The sequence below is a fragment of the Entelurus aequoreus genome, linkage group LG13, assembly GCF_033978785.1.
Source record: "Entelurus aequoreus isolate RoL-2023_Sb linkage group LG13, RoL_Eaeq_v1.1, whole genome shotgun sequence".
NCBI lineage: Eukaryota > Metazoa > Chordata > Actinopteri > Syngnathiformes > Syngnathidae > Entelurus > Entelurus aequoreus.
Window position 1 is genome coordinate 1,502,840 of NC_084743.1, and position 5,000 is coordinate 1,507,839.

At 36.8% G+C, this 5,000-nt stretch overlaps 1 pseudogene; it reads right to left on the reverse strand.

Moving 5' to 3' along the window:
• LOC133663684 (NACHT and WD repeat domain-containing protein 2-like) overlaps window positions 1–5,000 on the reverse strand; it is a 28,663-nt pseudogene that overhangs the window by 9,542 nt on the left and 14,121 nt on the right.

Here is a 5,000-nt window from a genome sequence, read left to right on the forward strand (position 1 = left end):
TGAAGGGGTTAAAGTTGCCATATAAAATTGCTAATGCTAATCAGTAGCATGGCAATAGCAGAGTTTGCTTTTTTGTGCGCCCTAAAAAGTGTTAATACTGTAAGTATTGTACTGTTTACGCACCGGCTGTTGGATTGTAATGCGCATCTTAGTTGTAGTTTTCATTAACAACTATGGAGGGTTTGAAGTTGCCATGTAAAATAGCAGAGTTTGTTTTTTGTTGCGCCCTACAAAGTGTTAATACTGTAAGTATGGTACTGTTTACGCACCGGCTGTTGGATTGCAACACGCATCTTAGTTCTAGTTTTCATTAACAGATATGGAGGGGTTGAAGTCGCTATGTAAAATCGCTAATGCTAATCCGTAGCATGGCAATAGCAGAGTTTGTTTTTTGTTGCGCCCTAAAAAGTGTTAATACTGTATTGTACTTTTTACGCACCGGCTGTTTGATTGTAAAGCGCATCTTAGTTGTAGTTTTCATTAACAAATATAGAGGGGTTGAAGTCGCCATGTAAAATAGCAGAGTTTGTTTTTTGTTGCGTCCTAAAAAGTGTTAATACTGTAAGTATTGTACTGTTTACGCACCGGCTGTTGGATTGCAACGCGCATCTTAGTTGTAGTTTTCATTAACAGATATGGAGGGGTTGAAGTCGCCATGTAAAATCGCTAATGCTAATCAGTAGCATGGCAATAGCAGAGTTTGGTTTTTGTTGCACCCTAAAAAGTGTTAATACTGTAAGTATTGTACTGATTACGCACCGGCTGTTGGATTGTAACGCGCATCTTAGTTGTAGTTTTCATTAACAAATTTGAAGGGGTTAAAGTTGCCATGTAAAATTGCTAATGCTAATCAGTAGCATGGCAATAGCAGAGTTTGCTTTTTTGTGCACCCTAAAAAGTGTTAATACTGTAAGTATTGTACTGATTACGCACCGGCTGTTGGATTGTAACGCGCATCTTAGTTGTAGTTTTCATTAACAAATTTGAAGGGGTTGAAGTTGCCATGTAAAATTGCTAATGCTAATCAGTAGCATGGCAATAGCAGAGTTTGCTTTTTTTGTTGCGCCCTAAAAAGTGTTAATACTGTATTGTACTTTTTACGCACCGGCTGTTGGATTGTAACGTCCAGCTTAGTGTGTGTGTGTGTGTGTGTGTGTGTGTGTGTGTGTGTGTGTGTGTGTGTGCGTGTGTGTGTGTGTGTGTGTGTGTGTGTGTGTGTGTGTGTGTGTGTGTGTGTGTGTGTGTGTCTGGCCTCCAGTCCCACCTCTATGTTGACAACCTTGTGCACGTAAACCAGGCAGCGTGCGATGATGTCATCAGGAGCACAGTTGTCCAGGGCAAAGCGGAGATCTCCATCCAGCACTGGTCAGGAATATCATGCAGGAATAAACCGTAAACACACACACACACACACACACACACACACACACACACGGCGTCACATCACCTGATCTGCTGAAAGCCACGACCTCCTCTTGGGTCAGAAGCTGCCGGCGTGCACACAGACGCGCGGCCCCTTCAAAGACCCTCGCCAAATCGTCCGTGCGATCGTCCTCCTGTGGACGATTTCTTATCTTCCATTTGTCTTTCACCTCTTGGATGCACAGATACATTTTATCCCAACATGAGTGTTGATGTCAAAATCTCCCCACACTGCCACCCGTTGGTCGGCTGTTGTAAGTGCAGAAATAACTTACTGAGTGTGGATGTTGTGATGAGTCACGTGTAGCCGTCATGCATCACTAGGTAGACTTTGAAATTGAAGGATGGCCGATATCGATATCTATTTGATACCGATATTAGCCGATATCAGACGTACTTTTATTATTTTGCAGAGAAAAAAGTGAAATGAGTCAAACAGAGAACAATGTCAGGTATGAAAAAACACTAACATATTTAATATTAACTGTCTGGAATGGATTTATGCTGTCTTTAAATTGAAGTGGAGTGGTATTTATATATATTTTTTCCTGCGACACCTAGTGGTCACAATGATTCATGAAGTCGCAGGATGCAGTAAGTCGATCGGCGCGGACACGTTTGTTACTGGATGCTTTCTAATACCGCCTTGAGACTTTGTATGTAATTAATTGATATCTATCTCTATTGACAAGTGTGTTGTTTTATTGTTCCAATGATAATTACGCGTGTCTAGCTTGTGCGCTATCGTGTGCTTACCTGTTGTGTAGCTGCTAGCGCCTAGTAGCCTAGCATGTTGACCTTCTGTAAACGACTTTAGCAAAATAGAAGAAAAGACTGCTGGTATCGGAGCTTATACTTTAGATTTTCGATGCCAGCTGATATCATCCGATACTTTTTGGTTGATATCGGACAGATATCGTTTTACCTTGTTTAGTGTTAGAATGTGGCAATATTTGGCGGGTATCAGTCTTATCAAATTTCAAAATAAGTTGTTTTTTTTGTTTGTTTTTAAGTAAGGTGGCTCAATGTTTTCGCAACAACATTATGTAAAAAAAAAATAAAAAAATAAAAATAAAATATATATATAAATTTATATATATATATATATATTTTTGTACTAATAATAATAAATTGTACTAATAATAATATAACGTTTTGTAATCACTTTAAAATATGTTTTAATATATATATATATATATATATATATATATATATATATATATATATATATATATATATATTAAAACATGTATATATATATATTTGTACTAATAATAATATAACATTTTGTAATCACTTTAAAATATGTTTTAATATATATATATATATATATATATATATATATATATATATATATATATATATATATATATATATATATATATATATAATATAACGTTTTGTAATCACTTTAAAATATGTTTAAATATATATATTTATGTATATATATATATATATATATATATATATATATATATATTAAAACATTAATAAAGTATAAAGTATAAAGTGATTACAAAACGTTATATTATTATATATATATATATATATATATATATATATATATATATATATATATATATATATATATATATATATATTAAAACATATTTTAAAGTGATATATATATATATATATATATATATATATATATATATATATATATATATATATATATATATATATATATATATATATATATTAAAACATATTTTAAAGTGATTACAAAACGTTATATTATTATTAGTACAATTTTCTTCAAAAGCATCTAATCAATAAAGTCTTTAACACAACTAAAGTATATTTGTAAAAAATGTTGGAGGGTTTTTTTTACGCTTAAAAATTGACAAAAATGACAAAATGTACTACATTACAATACTGTATTTTCCGGACTATAAGGCGCACTTTTTCAAAACTCGACAGTGCGCCTTATAGCCGGGTGCGCCTAACGTACCGAATAATTCTGGTTGTGCTTACCGACCTTGAAGCAATTTTATTTGGTACACGGTGTAGTGATAAGTGTGACCAGTAGATGGCAGTCACACATAAGAGATACGTGTAGACTGCACTATGATGGCAGTATGACTCGAGTAAACAACATTTTATATGTTCCATTGAAAATATAGAACATTACACACGGCGCTCAAAAATCTATCAAAATGCTTTGGTAGGACTTTGGTGAGCTATGAAGCCACACCTCTTAACGTGCTTCAACATAGGAGTATTATTATGGTGTGTGTATAAGGTAAGACTTATTATCTGGCCTTTTGTTTTGCAATATTATGCAAAACCAACTTTTTTTACCTTCTGATACCTGCTGATCTGTATTTAATATCTGCATAAGTCCTGAAAATTTTCACCCGTCCGCCTCTGTAGTCGGTGCCGACACCGTAGTCGATAAGCTTCTTCTTTTTCTCTATCTTCTTGTTATGTGACATTCATCCTCCGCTGTTGCCATTTCTAATATAAAGTAGTGTAAAGTTCTTACTTATATCGGTCAGTAAACTCGCCATGAAAGCGCTAAAACATACCGGTGTAGTGAGTTTACATTATTCACCCAAAGGAACTTTAGTTATTAGAGAGTTCCGGTCGGACGTTTTTGCACGGGACACATTTCCCGGCGGATGAGGAGATGCTGCTCCGGTTATTGATTGAAGTAAAGTCTGAACGTCATTAAAACAGTTAGCGCCATCTTTTGACACTCCTTCCACTCCCGTCCTTGCACGCTACTGTTAGTATAATCATGTATATACAGTATATTATCACACAACTTTAGTATGCTTAAAGTCTGTTGCTATAGTTATTAACTATTGTGCTTAAGCCGTACTTTTTCTAATCTGTGCAAGGACAAAAACTTCTTGTCTGAGGGGTGGCCTCAGCCGCAGATGTTATCTTTGTTTTAGCCCACTAACAGCCGAGGACCTCAACGAAGATAAGACGACAGCACGCAGACGAAGCAGAGACAAGGCGAAATCCCAAGGCCCCAGCGCATTCCGTCACGTATTGTGCGTCCTGGAGCTGCTTTGCGTAATATATGTGACCACTCCTTTTAGAGGCGGCCACAGTGATGTTGACTGTGGAACTCTTGAATAAATAGAGGGACGCTGAACCTTAGAGCGTAGGGCGAGACTGTGACTAAGTGTGCAGCTCCATGCGTTCTCCTCATGAGCTAAATTGAACTCTGTCTCTGCATGGTTCCTTGCTTCTTGTCTGTTTAATACTTTGTATATATATATGTATGATCCAGAAAATACGGTACTTTGCAATATCAATACACCGATATCTCAATTTGTTGTGAAGGAATAATAATAATAATAAATTATAATAACGACCTGGGGCGCTGGTGCGAGTCTCAGGCAGAACGACGGCGGACTGACGTTCTCGTCTCTGTGGTAGACTCTCTCCAGTTCCTTGGTGCCGAGGCCGGCCTGCTGCACCTGCTGCAGGACCGTGTGGAAGCGTGATACCTCCACCAGGGCAGGGAGACTGGGCCTGCCGTAGTCATGGCCGATCAGAGCCTGCGGCAGCACCACCGTGTGGTCACAGAGGGAACGACATCAGTGCTGCAAAACTTCAGT